Below are 12,923 nucleotides of genomic sequence, written 5' to 3'. Positions count from 1 at the left end.
TTAACAGCAGAATTGTTAGCAATAGATAACAACATTTCTTTGCAAAAACCGATTTTCCATGGAAGACAACTAAGACAATTTTGATTCTCTGAATTAAAATAAAAACATCTCAATTAAAAAGTATAATTTCGTTTGAAATTACAAATGCTTAGAATAAACAGCTGATGTCTTTTTCAAAAAAAGTTCGGCCCATTTTCAACACTATTCAGTATCTTAACGGATCGGAATTACTTTCACGATCAACAGGAGACAGAAATGCTGCTCATTCATTAGTAAACTAGACGTTAGAAGACTAATAAGTTTTTATTAACCATCCAACATTTGCCGGTTTTGATGAGGAATGACATTTTCTCATACGTAATCAATCACCAGGAGTTCCAGGAGATACGTGTAATGAGATTGAAGACCCGACTTGTACGGAAGCTGACGATTGTGAAGACTATGAAGTATGCTGTTCTACAGGTTGTGGAACGGCTTGTGTGGTTCTTGCAGGTAAGCAATTCAAGGCATGACCGACTTCAGTTAATTTAGCGATATTTCTCAACTTGAGTTAGTTGGATGAAAAATTACTCAACATTACTTTTAAAAAAAGACTAAACAACGCCAGTGAAGGCTTGAAAAATATTGTTCTCTCGTTTCTGTGCGTTGGCGAAATGCGATTATGCGTAGAGTGGGCAATCTGAGAAATTGGGAATTTGGGTGGGTTATGAGGAAATGAGCTATCTATGTTAAAAAGGCTGTTGGTAGTGGGCTTGACTTTTCGAAACAAAAAAAAATTAACTCATAAGAATCTGTTTTTGTTTCAGATCCAAAACCACCAGGAAAGAAGCCAAACCTGGCATTAATTGCGCTGCTTTTGTCCGCTCGCCGACAGCGACCTCCTGTAGCTACAACAGTTCCCATTGTACCAGTAGTCCCAATTTGTCCGGTATCCCCAATTTATCCAGTGTCGCCAATAATACCAGTGGCACCAATTGGTTGTCCACCAAACCGATGTATTTGTTCAAGGAACCTAGGTGCAATTTGTGAACCAAATATAGAAGGTTGCGGCGCCAATATCCGTGATTAACACACTGGAAAAAGCATCACGCAATATTGTAAGTATACTTGGTTCTAGGAATGTACTGTTGGTGGGAAATTTACGATCTTAATCGGCGATTGACCATTGAAAAATGCCAATAATATGAAACGAAGTCAAAACAGTCAATTTGGAGCCTCGAGGCATTTCACCACAACTATCCAGTTTTAATATAATTCATCTCAGTTCCAAGCGTGAACATTTTCATGCGTTGGTTGTTTAGTATATAAATTTGTCATTGTTCTCTATTTATTTATCGTATTGTACCTCTATCGTAAGTTGGAAGCTGATAAATAAAGACATTATCTTGTCTCGTTAAAGTGTCTGACAAAGACGCGGGGATTGGGTAGTCGAGGCGCTATTGCTGATTCGCGACATTTAACGACAGACGATAGGTTGTCGTCAATAAAACAACAAACAAATAAATATATTTTCAATACTCTAAGCCAGGGTTTCCCAAACTGGGGCCCGGACAACTGCAGAGGGGGTCCGCAACGACATGAAAAAGTCTGATCGATATCTAATGATTGATTTCAATTAAAGAGGAATTGTATATTTTTTAGTTGGGCGTTACGGACGAATATCCATTGCTCTCATAAAAGGCAATTGGAATCCTTTTGCAACGACCTACATTCGTGAGGCAGCATTTTCACTCTTATAATTTGATGACAAAATACTGGTCGACCCTTGCCGTCCGATCTATAGGTTTGCTTGTCACAAATTGCTCCGAGAATCGAAAAATTGTGCAGTGAAAACCAACCTAATTTATCACATAATGTCGTTTGTGTTGTGAATGAAACATTATCTTTACTCGTCGGTTAACCACTAAAATTGATACGGCAAAGCGCGGGGGTCCGTCAAAATTAGAATTCTCAAATAGGGGTCCGCGGCCCAAAAAGTTTGGAAAACTCTGCTCTAAGCATCCGCCTTTTCTGGCATCAATAGTTAGTAGGGCACTAGTCCTTGCCGAATCAGTTCCTATATTTTTCATTACGTGAACTGAGACCCCCGAAATTGAGTCGCAAATAGCAGATGAAGCAACATTTTAAACTACATAATTCAACGTTTAAACGAGCCGAAACAATCATGTGTTACAGGCAAATGCGACCCAGGTTATCAGATATACAGCCCTTGCTCTAAAGAAAAATGTTTCGACATAAATGGAAGACCATTGGTGTGCCCGGGTCATCCGAATGCTAGACGCCGCGTGACTCAGTGTGGAAGATGCCAGGCCTATTGGATGGATATTTATACAGGAAAACAAGTTACATGCCAAAGGAGACAACCAGTAAACTTAGGTACCAAAAACTAAACAAGATTCTACAATTAAATAGAAAACCATAAGGCTGGACAATGAGCATTATTTCATTAAACTGAGAATCATAAACGATTAGCTCAGAGGCCAACCCTCGGCTTCGGGAAACGAAATTTGAACAGTTGAAACCTCTAAGCATCCTTAGTTTCGGTTGTAATCGATTTAAAGAGTGAAATTACAACTACACAGGCGCTGGTCAATAGCATTGTGTTTGTTTTACATTATTCGTGGAAGAGCAACTTACAAAATGATGAAAATAAAGCATTTTAGAATATTGAAACATAAGGTTAGCCGGGGATAAGCGGCTTCACGTAATTTCTGGTCTTTGAAGTTGATCAATTAATAAGTAGCATTGGCAATGCTTGTTAATATTTGTTATACTGTACTAATGCGCTCCATTGAATCTTAATGTGGGATTTCTGAGTGATAGCCGATCAGGCCAAACGTTCATGAATATGATAATATGATTCATGACTCATGAAGCTGTGATGTTAGTTGTTTTCAAATGGTATAATTCCTAATTTATCTTTTGATTTATTTTAGGTGCAGCATGTGGTCCTGGAGAGATTCCGGTTCTTGGATGTCCAGATGTATGTCAACATATTAAGTGCCCGAATTATCCGTATGCAAATTGTACAGTTCGATCTTGTAATGGGTGCACGGCAAGGTACACCTACTAGGGAAAAGATGTCACGGCAGATTGTAACCAAGTCGTGGGATAAGAATGGCTGGAGAAAGAATAAAACTCAAAACTAATCGAAAGTAATAGACGTACCAAAATGTAAACTGCGAAACTGAAAAATCTCAATCTGTTCTATAGTTAAAGTCTCAAGTTTGGAAAATTCAACATTTTGATTTACATGGTTGTACTACTACTGCTCAGTAGGCTATATCATGTAATGTAATAATATATGCTTTGTTGAAGAAGTAGTTGTCACAAAAACTGATTTTTGGTAGTATTATGATTTATGACCTATATGTTCATGAATAAAGGCTGCAGACCGACGGAGAAATAATGAATAATCACAGGTTTTCAATTACGCGTAGTCACTCACTACCTATTCTAAACCAGGGCTACTCAACTATTTTTACCGAAGATCCGCATACAAAACTTCAAAATTATTTGGGTCCGGTCTTTCCAGTATTTATATATCGGCATCCTTAAAAAAGCACACTTCCTTGACCGGCTAATGATTATTAGCTAATCAAAATTGCCTATTATGGTGTTATAGTTCTTTTCATATATATTCAAAACTACAAGAGTCATTTTATAAAAGGAAACTTTAAAAGTGGGGCTAATGATCTAAAATAAAGAATTAGGTGCGGTCCGAATCAAATACTCGAAAGGTCCGGATTCGGACCGCGGTCCGCCAGTTGAGTGGCCCTGTTCTAACAACAAGATGGCGGACACCTGAATTTTCTTATTACACCTCTTATTTTAGTTATATTACGAGTTCGGGGACTAGCCAAGTGACTTCTGTAGTATTTGTACCTGAAATCATGGCCTAACCCTAGCCTGATACACATACTACGTTCCGGTGTCCGCCATCTTGTTGCACATACTATGGGAGTACCAGTCTTTATAAGTATTATAGTTATACAACACCCATCTCTATATTAAAATTAATGTTCCTGAATTTATTTGGGTAGTGTTTTGCTGAGCAAAATCGTAGAGCCGCATATGAGAAAACCTCTAAACCATGAATTAAAAATATTATGCCTAAATATTCACGCTATAATGCTCTATTTATGCTTCGTGATCGTTCGTCGATTGTTATTTGAGATCTACGTAATGATCTCCAGTCGATGGCTCGCTAGCGAATGTGACTTTGTATTTTGGTCGTTGGTGCCCATACGGCGATTGTTTATACACTTTGGCAAGCTCTGTTACGTGTTGTAGCAAAATTTTCTAATGGCGTAGTGAGGTTGGGGTTGGGAAAGACCGTACACACCTTACTATATATACTACCCTAGGCGGTTGGCGCATTGTGCTAAGCGTTAGCAGCACGTTGGCATTTTACTTTTGATTACCATGCATGAGTTCTGAGGTTCGAACCCGTAGGGGGTTATTTTGTGCCAGAGGATTGCTGGATTCATCGCCGCCGTAGGTGGTGATGGACGAGGGGGGTGCCTTTACCATCATGTCTATGCAACTGAAAGAAATATCTGGTTATCTAATCTCATCCTGGAGAGGCCGTGGTATATGTCATATAATTAAGCCGCATTTTCGGATTCTCTTTTCCCCCGGGATAAAAACAACAACACTCGGATGCTACTATAAAGCGATAATAATTCAAGATAATACTATAGCGACATATAACGGTAGGCTTTTAGCAGTGGCACCAATTGAACCTTGAAAGAAAAACTACAAATATAACTGCAAAAAAGGACGTAAAAGAAAAGTTCTATTCTTGTTATGGCGATTTATACAATTTGCCATCATTCTAATCGGTGATCAATAAAATGTAACATAAAAGCAATGTTACTATCCTACTAAGGCGCTATCATTCTGACCAATCACGCTTCAATAGAAAACTAAACACAGACAAGCCTCCAAAATAATTTAATTTGAACTCCGCCGTGGTACCGTGTTCCCCCGAAAATAAGACCGGGTCTTATTTTCAATTTTCCTCCAAAAATACCTTTAGGGTTATTTTCGAGGGATGTCATTTATTTATCAAAAACAAAATTACAAAGAAGAAAATTACGAGATTTTAAAATATATAAATTATAAATATGAAAACCGATACCCGTTTACTTATAAATAACACGTTTTCCTTTTTATTGCGTTTTAGATTAATCATTTAAAACTTGTAAGAGACATTTCTTGCTATCGACTAGGTCTTATTTTATGGGAAGGGCTTATATTAAAATCATTTATAAAATTCAGACTAGGTCTTATTTTCAGGGTAGGTCTTATTTTCGGGGAAACACGGTACTAATAGTTACAATACAAACACACAGGGCCATATGGCATAAAGTACCGGTAGGATGGCGAAAGTAAAAGGTTGCCGTACCCATAGGAAATAATACTAAATACCTGCTTTCAATCTGTTGTCGCATTTTTGCCATCATATCTCACACAGGCGTAGTTATACGTCCCAATGTTAATCCATCCATATGTTTAGTTCTTGTGACTGTGAGGTTAAATCAATGAAAAGCTCAAATACCCTAAACCTCTGCCTTGACCCTGAACCAGATTAAAAAATTGCGCGCCAAAATATTAACTTTGTGGTTGCCAGATTTATATCTGATCAATGAATAAAATAATATTTAATCGGCGAAATACTATTTTGGCTTTTGTTCTTATACTTTTCAAAGTGATGTCTTGGGATATCCTAAAATATTTTTTTGGTTAGAATTGGAGCCAAAATTACTCATAACGGCAAAAATACGAATGATAAATCTGCTGCTGCCTTGAAGTCCAGATGGAAAATTTATATTCGAACGTGGCATAGGCATACAAATCCTATTTCCTATTTATTGTGTAGTCCTGTTGTTATGAAAAATAATACCGTGTACGTACTCTTTCAGCATTTGCGAATAAATTGCTCCGTTTTGCATAATCAAATAAATAACAAAAGGGAACTGCTAAAATAACTGCTTCGTTTCTTAAAAATTAAATTGTATCTTTACGCTGATGTTTAGCTGAGCTATCATCCCATTGTGAAATAGCGATAAAATAAAAGTTTAAAACTGTAAGTATGAAAATGAAGGTCCCACCGAGATTTGAACTCGGATCGCAGGATTCAGAGTCCTGAGTGCTAACCGTTACACCATGGGACCGGTCGATCGCGATTGTTCGTATTGCAGTATACAAACATGTTCTCTCGTATTTTGATCGAGAAACGCGCCGGAGATATCAGTCAGCCAGAAGTTTATTTTCTCACATACCGAAAGAACAAAGCGTAAAACAGATATGTATTGATGTCTTATTTAAAAGTGCGTTTTTATTAATCATTGTAATACGCTACCTTTATCGATCGTCTGTTACAGTGATTTTCCTACACCTTTCACTAGAATTTCAAACACCCCCTTCTTATTTAGAGCTCAAATATATAATCCAAGTGCATGTACTGAAACAAATAACTGGCTAACTAATCCCATACCCGATATGAACCCACGAGAGACCGTGGTTCGCCATATGATTAAGCCGCCTCATGGACTTTCTTCTTCCCCGGGATAAATATGTAGGATAGGATTTACATATTTATCCTGGGGTAAAGGAACCACCCTCTTCAAACACGGCCCTTCACACTACATCTCGAATAATATACGGGCGCAAGAGCATTAAATCAACTTTGTATCGTGTGAAGAATGTAATTTGGCCAGTTTGGGCCGGTATTGGTACATCTTTTTTTTCGCTTGCTTATTTGATGTGCATTCGGGCGATGTCAATCAGATGTAATAGTTTTATTATCATGCGCAAAATAATCCTTTCTTTGACGTACCCACTGACTGTGTAAGGCGCGGCGGTGTGGCTCAACGGGCTAAGCGTTAGGAATACGCTCGCCACCGCACCTCTAATTACTCTGCGTGGGTTCGCAGGTTCGAATCCCATGCAGGGATGGTTATGTGCGAGAAGATTGCTGGACTCCTCGCCGTCGTTGGGTGGTTCACGTAACCGCTGGTCGGTTACGGCTTCCTCCACCACCAAGTCCATGCCTCCGAAAACAAAACAATATAACTAATCCCATACCCGACTTTGAATGGTAACCGGACGAGAGGCCGTGGTTCGCCATATGGATAAGCCGTCTTATCGGCTTTCCTCTCCCCCGGGATAAATATGTAAATACTAATACTACTAATACTAACCAAAATTCACTTATAAGTATTCATATAAGCGCGCATTGATTTTGATGAGAATTTCGAATTTCACCTGCCCACACTTGCCCAAGCTCACAAATTAAACCTTACTTACCAAGTCTCGTGATCTGCGCTTTATCGTTGCGAGGATACGCGTTGCCAGAGAATTTTGTGCTGAGGGCGTGTGCATATCGTCTATATTCAGATATTTGCTTTTAGACCGTTGCTTTTGCTGGTATTTAGCTGCAGTTCGTCTGACTGGCAGGTGTATGTATCGCAAATGGCAATATTATTATAAAATTCCAGTTTCCTATGTCGATATCTTAAATATATTGCATTCATAATCTTATTTCACCCCATGAGTGCTTTGGAGTTTGGTGTGTTTAGGATTGCATAAATTTGTGAATAAGATAAGTTTATTTACATACCGTAATCAGCATAAAAGGCGATACAATGATTGGATAAGGTTTAAAACGTACAGAATATAAGATGGAAGGTTTTGCCATAAAGAAGTGTTACCGTACCCTGTTACCCTGTTCACTCACCTAAAATTATTGAATCATTTCACACCCACACACACACAACCACAGGCGACAGGGCTTTAATAAAGTTAGGAAAAAGAGAGAAGCTTTAGATAGATTATATCTGTATATAGTAAATAAAAAAATGTATAAGTTGAAAATAAATTAGAATAAAATATATAATTGTAATAGAAAATAAGAATTGTTTTCCACACCATTTTAATAATTCTGTAATTGTATAAAAGTTCCTTAATCAAATCAGGTTTTATGAGCAAGCGTGAACAGTATTTACAGTATACAGGAATACAGAAAGAACATAGCGTTTTCACTTTCAACTTAGCGTTTCACTTTACAGATCAGCTTTCACTGTACCAGGGACTGAGGGATGGAGTGCATATATGCTTCATTGTTCATTCGAATTTACATAAGGTGGTGTAGCCAGTCTGCGGACGATTTCATTCAAACCGCTATGAAACAAAAACCAATATTTCTAACCCGTTAATTTTTTCACGGTAGGTGCATTGGCATTTATTCTACACGCTAAACCTCGGATTAACTTTCTACGACCAGGGGTTAAAGCTATATAAACCACCAAAGTATGACACTCTGAAGACGTATTTGCGACCGAACGACCAGTGTGCGACCACGGATTTATTTCATCCTTGAACATCATTTCTGCTGCGTCGAGACTAAGGCATACGCAGCCATGTGTGAAAAAAATTGGCTTCTAATTGCATTTCTGACCGTCATATATTTTAAGAACACGGTTATTTCGAACAAAACTCGTCAAATTATAAACAAAGCACCGTATCGCAGCAATCAAACAGACTGAAACACGGTGGTCGCAAATTGGTCGACAAAGATATTATCGACATATTGGAAATGCGCACCCTTCTATTCCCCCTCCTTTAAATGTAGAAACGCGAAACTTCAAAGATGGTTAAAAGAAACACAACTCTACCCACCTGCCAAGTTTCATCTTTTTATCTCTTATATTTGTGTGGAATTTTAAGCTTTTTCAATGAAACAATGGGTAGTTGGCGACATGGAAAAATGGTCTGTTTTTTTTCTTCGGTCGGTTTTTGGTCATAACTTTTTTGTGTGTGGTCGCTTTTCAGTGTAATACGTTAGAGCTACGTGGGATAAGTGGACGATAACGCGTGAGAAATATCGTCGCGGTTCGTTAATTCTTTCGGCATTAATTTAATCGATGAAGTTGATGGTCGCAAATAGGTCGTGGCCGCAAAGTGGGTAAGCCACCCTATTCAAGAGTCTTGAGGGTCTAAAAAGTGTTTCATTCTCAAAAAATTTCTATGTATGATACCGAAAAATTTTTGTTTTACATTTCGAAAAGACTGTTCCAACCCGCCTAGCTACGCAACGCACCTCTAATTACCCTGCGTGTTCGCAGGTTCGAATATCAAACAGGGATAGTCATGTGCGAGAGGATTGCTGGACTCCTCGCCGCCGCAGAGTGGTTCGCGTGACCGCTAGGCGGTTACGGTTTCCTTCATCAAGTCCATACTTCTGAAAAAAAATAATGATAATAACTGGCTAACTATTCCCACACCCGACATGGACTGGTAACCGGACGAGAGGCTTGGTTCGCCATATGGATAAGCCGTCTTATCGACTTTCTTCTTCCCCGGAATAAATATGTAAATCCTATCCTATCCTAAATTTAAAAAATAATGGGAATTCATACATGTGATTGTTTTTCAAAGAAATATTATTGGAATGAAAATTCATCGCTACTTTGATGTTTTCATTGGAACAAAAAATACTATAGTTAAAACAAAAAATACATATTATGCGCTTCGGTATTCACTTTGGCAAAAAAAATTTCAAAAGAAAGTTTTTCTACTACTAGGTAAATAAATTTAGCTTTTGCATATTTGTTTGCAGTTTGCAGCAAGTGATCAATTAGTCATCAATTACATTTTCTATAGTCGTGTTACGTCACATTTCCTGTCACACAGAACGGACTTTAGACTTTTAATAAGGCTGTTCTTTGTACTGTTTGTATAAATACATGAAGACAGCTCTGTGCTGTAGTAATAGCATGAGATCCGCGACCATGTGTCACCTGCAAAGTTGCAGTCTGTGGTCTACCTTTGGTCTTAACAAGGCTCAGACTGCCAATACTTTTGCTGGAATGTCAGCATTCTAATCCTTAGATAGGATTTTCATATTTCTCTCGGGCGAGAGAAAGGGCGGTTTAATCATATGGTGAACCACAGCCCCTCGTTTGGTTAGCAGACCATGTCCTGTATGGGATTAGTTAGCAAGTTATTTGTTACCGAGGTATGGACGTAAGGTATGATGATGGAGGAATATGCATATTGTTTGGTAATTCATTCAGAGGAGTGGCCTGACTTATTGCAACCTATGAGGTACTGCAATAGGCAGTAATCAGTAGTTTCAGCACACTGAAAATACACTTTATACAAACAGAAAATAAATACAAAAAAACTAAAAATGGCATTTCAGAGACAAGCAGGTTGAGGGCAGGGTTATCAAGTGAATACTTTCATGCCTATTTGTTCATTGATAATTTCTCTTGTTTAATAATGCATCACTTGCATATTTTCCAATCGCCAGACAGTAATAACTATTTCACAACTCGCAAACAATATTGATACACAATAATTGTGATTTTGAATCCATGACTACATCTGATAATAAAAAACGCCTGATAAAATACACTATAGTATTGCAATTATTATTTTAAGTTATGCGCTTATAATTGACAGGGTTATACCTTTTCGAATTGAGCTATTGGTATATTTCATTGTCTTATCAGACACAAAGTGGACCTGTGGATTGTATTGCTAAGTTGTTCTTGTTGGTAAAATTGCTTTTCTCTGAAACTAATAGATTACTTGTTTTCAAACTTTGCGGTACAGCAGGTGTGGCTGCCGAAGACATTTCGAGGTCTCGCGATTCCTGTCGCAATTGAACTTACCGTAGTTAGATACAGCCTTTTTCAATGTTTTTTATGATGCATTTATATTGTGTTTGACAAATAAATGGTGATTAATTGATTAAAGATGGAATAAGTTCATCAATTTCACTGTGTTTCGAATTTTTTCTCGAGTTTCATTGGGCCTGAGATTTAGCTTCCTACTTCTCTGTTGTTTGTAGTTCAAAGCATGACTTTAAGTACAATTCTTCTAACATTCGATTGAAGTTATCGCGATGATCTTATGATCACTTGACATTCAGGCATTTTAGCACTTTTCTTCTGCTTGATAGTGCATTACATGCATGTTTGCCAATCACCAGACAGTAATTATTTATGTGGCAAACAAAATTGATGACACAGTAATTGCGGTTTTGTCAGAACAAACATTTTACGTATTTCACAGGTTAAGATAAGTTTGCCAGTCAGATAGTTTTGTTTTTATATGAGAAATTGCTAAAAGCAAAGTCATATTCGCTCCCTCAGAAGTTGCGAAATGAATAATAATTTTTTATTCTTCATTAGGATAATTAGGAGGTCATGCACGCTCACTCAGATGTAAAACAGACTCATCTCTGAGCAAAGTTACATGCTTTCATTTCGAAATAAAGCAGGTTCATCTCCCAGCCAAGTTACGGGCACACACTCAGAAGTAAAGGATGTCATCTCTGAGCAGAGTTATGGGCAATCACTTAAACGTTAAGGGGACTTATCTCTGTGCAGAGTTATGGTTACACACTCTGATGTAGAAGAGACTCATCTCTCTGAGCAGAGTAACATGCACTCACTCAGACATAAAGAAGACCCATCTCAGCGAAGTTATGGGCACTCACTCAGGAGTCAAGGAAATTCATGCTTGAGGAAAGTTCACTGAAATACTATGAGCTAGTAGATATCATTTGATTGGACGTCCCTGTACTAAATCTTAATTATCAACTTAGAAATAGCTCTCAGTGTACGATACTATTTGCCAATGTACGGCCGTTGGTTTGTTTACTCTTATAGTAAAACAGAAAAGCAAATATATGACAGATTTCCGTGGGACACACCTCCATGTTTGAGAACATTGCGACATTTTATCGTAATTCATTCATGTGATGAGAAACTTGATTGTCAAGGCCTTAATAAATTAACCAGTGAAGCAAGAATGGGCAGCAAAGGCACTTGCTTATCGGAGTGACTGGTCACGCCTCAAAGATTTTTATGGGTTATAGATTTTGAAATTGAAATAAAGCATACTGGGACCTAATAGTGTTGGTTTACGGAAACTGTCAGTTCAAAGTCCAACTTCTATTGACTGATTGATTCTTGTAACCGAAGTGATAGTAATTCTTGTATTTTTGACCTTGGTTTTAGGCGATGTAATGTATTTAATTAGTGATATTCCGATTCATGTATCTTTCAGGTTACTTTTTATTGGGGATGGCAGAATTGAATGTATTATGGGAAGAGCTATTTTTAACAAATGAACGGAGGTCAATATATAGTGAATGAGCTGTAATCTGAAAATACAAAAAACTTAAGTTGAACAGTGGTTAGATTGGTTTTGTATTTTCCAATTTCCAAAAACTGGATAAAGGCCTTCTTGGTCATACTATAAGACTTCAATTGCTTGAAATAATTTTTCCCAAAAGAAACTAAAAAAATGTGATAAAGCATATCGGTGCCCAAAAGTGTTGGCTTTCGGGAACTGTTAGTTCAAAGTCCAACTTCTATTGACTGATTGATTACTTCTTGTAACCTAAATTATCGTAAGTGTTGTATCGCTGACCTTGATGGTCTCAATAATGTATTTATATAGTGATATTTCAATTTGTATATCTTCTAGGTTTTTGCATCGTTGTTTCATTCAGAGTTGTTCAGTGATAGATAACAATAATGAATCGCTTGTGCAACATATCCAGATATGCCACATTCTGAGTCCGAAGTAATATTTTTCAATATGGAATATAGAATGTATTATAGGTCGAGCCATATTTAACAAGGGAAACATAGAAGTCAATATGTATTAAATGAGCTGTAATCCGAAAATGAAAAAACTTAAGATGAACAGTGGTTATGTTGGTTTTGTATTTTTTCAATTTTCAGAAACTGGATAATGGCCTTTCCATTCATACTGTGAGTCTTCAATTCAATTGTTCGAAGTTTTCAAAAGAAACTATTTTAAATCATTTCCTAAACTGAGAGCTGAAAAATGGAATCTGACTAGTTTTCGCCCACTGCTGGTCCACAGAAAATGTT

General features: G+C 37.5%; 1 protein-coding gene and 1 non-coding gene across 2 annotated transcripts in view; one reads left to right on the top strand and one right to left on the bottom strand.

Annotated features, from left to right (window-relative positions):
* The window catches only part of LOC120346974 (uncharacterized), a 36,460-nt gene extending 35,516 nt beyond the window's left edge, over positions 1 to 944 (top strand). The window contains exons 6-7 of the transcript XR_013478853.1: positions 373 to 492; positions 807 to 944. The gene's annotated coding sequence lies outside the window, so the exon portion shown is untranslated. The remainder of the gene's footprint in view (positions 1 to 372; positions 493 to 806) is intronic.
* A 5,163-nt stretch (positions 945 to 6,107) lies between these two features.
* Positions 6,108 to 6,179, bottom strand: Trnaq-cug (transfer RNA glutamine (anticodon CUG)). Its single transcript has one exon. It is a non-coding gene; the product is annotated as a tRNA-Gln (tRNA).
* Positions 6,180 to 12,923: the final 6,744 nt, after the last annotated feature.

Source organism: Styela clava, chromosome 11 (genome assembly GCF_964204865.1).
Source record: "Styela clava chromosome 11, kaStyClav1.hap1.2, whole genome shotgun sequence".
Classification (NCBI taxonomy): domain Eukaryota; kingdom Metazoa; phylum Chordata; class Ascidiacea; order Stolidobranchia; family Styelidae; genus Styela; species Styela clava.
This window is presented reverse-complemented; position numbering and strand designations above follow the sequence as displayed.